We start from the raw sequence: 1,697 nt of genomic DNA on the forward strand, positions 1-1,697 counted from the left end.
CTGGATCATATGGCAGTTCTATTTGTAGGTCTTTGAGGAAACTCCATATTGTTTTCCACAGTGGCTGTACTAATTTACATTCCCACCAACAGTGTAGGAGAGTTCTCTTTTCACCACAACCTCACCAAGACTTATCATGCTTTCTTTATTTTAAAAATCTTTTTAAAGCATTATTCTATTTAACTTTATTTATGTATTCATTTATTTTAAATTGATCAGAGAGGGACAGAGAGAGAGAGAGAGAGATGAGAAAGCAGGCTGACAGGTCTAGGACTCAAACTGTAGTTGGCCACGTAGGAGTCCAGTGTCCTTAACCACTGTGCCACCTGTTGGTGCCCCACTCTCTTTTTTTTTTTATTTTAGCCATTCTCTCTGGGATTAGGTGATATCTCATTATAATTTTGATTTGCATCTCCTTTATGATAAGGGATATTGAGCCTTTTTTCACATGCTTTTTGATAGCCATCAACTTTTTTTTTATGACAAAGAGTGTTTTACTTTTAAATATCAGTACACCAAGTAATAACATGTAACAAGTTTGTGAATTCTATTATCTACTATTTTGATTAAAAGAAACTAAAGGCAGCCCAAACGATTACACTAGTAGTCACTGTTCTATCCTTTAGCCAGAAAGGACTACTTTAAGGCTGGCTGCTGCTTCGCACAGGTTACAAGTACCTACTCATTACTTTTTCATAGATAAAGCCCCTGACCTTCAAGAAAGCATTAGGGGAAAAAAAATTAATCCTTCTTTCTTCAAAGACTTTCCTTTTCTACTAGATCTAAGAAAGAAGTAGCATTGATAAATGTGTTGCTTGAGCTAAAGGCATAGGAAAACAACATACATTCATTAAATTTCTAAGAAATATGAGATAAAAAGATGAAATCTTCGAATAAGTTCTAAGTGTACAAAGAAGCTAGATTTGCTACTCTGCAAAAAGTGAAGAGATCTGTTATATAATATACAGAAATATATTTTAAGAATTATTTTATTTTATTTATTTATTGTTACTATATTTGCTATAGGTCACATGCACTCAGCAGACAGAGACAGAGAAAGAGAGGGAAAATGAGAAAGCAAAGCACCAGGTCCAGGACTTGAACTATAGTCTGCCATGTGGGAGTCCAGTCCCTTAACCACCACACCACCTGCTATCCCTTATACAGAAATAATTTAATACCTTTCCCAAGAATATAACTGAAATTCTGTAAAACTTCATATTCCACAAGGGCATCTTTGTTGTTCTATCCATTCATGCGGTAGTTTTCATGGATTTCTGGTCTGACATCACAGACAAAGGCCAAGAGATTACCCAAGACTTCATCCCTCTTCTGTAGGAACTAGTTCTGGAGGATGGTCATCTTCTCCTGAGTCTCCTTCTCCACATTAGTGCTGCAAATACCACTACCGTGGGATTCCAGAGCCCTGGCTTCCTTGACCTTGAACTCTTTCTCCCTCTGCAGGAGGTACTGTTCAATTTCAGCCAGAAATGCTTCTTAGGCCTGCTTCAGTTTCTGGTTCTTTAGCTTGTAGGCCTTAGACACACCTTCTTGGCGGCCCACTTCTCTGCCTGCAGCAACTGCTGGATCCCCTGTGACTGGCTGGCCATGGCGGCACCAACTCCAAGGCCCCAGCGAGAGGCCTTACCTAGTAAGAGAGCCCCTTGGGTTGGCTGACCCTGTGGCCACCCCTATCT

At 39.4% G+C, this 1,697-nt stretch overlaps 1 pseudogene; it reads right to left on the reverse strand.

Annotated features, from left to right (window-relative positions):
* Positions 1-1,116: 1,116 nt before the first annotated feature.
* Positions 1,117-1,610, reverse strand: LOC102491525 (V-type proton ATPase subunit G 1 pseudogene; annotated as a pseudogene).
* Between the last annotated feature and the right edge of the window lie 87 nt (positions 1,611-1,697).

The sequence above is a fragment of the Tupaia chinensis genome, unplaced genomic scaffold (genome assembly GCF_000334495.1).
Source record: "Tupaia chinensis unplaced genomic scaffold, TupChi_1.0 Scaffold000706_1, whole genome shotgun sequence".
Classification (NCBI taxonomy): Eukaryota; Metazoa; Chordata; class Mammalia; order Scandentia; family Tupaiidae; genus Tupaia; species Tupaia belangeri.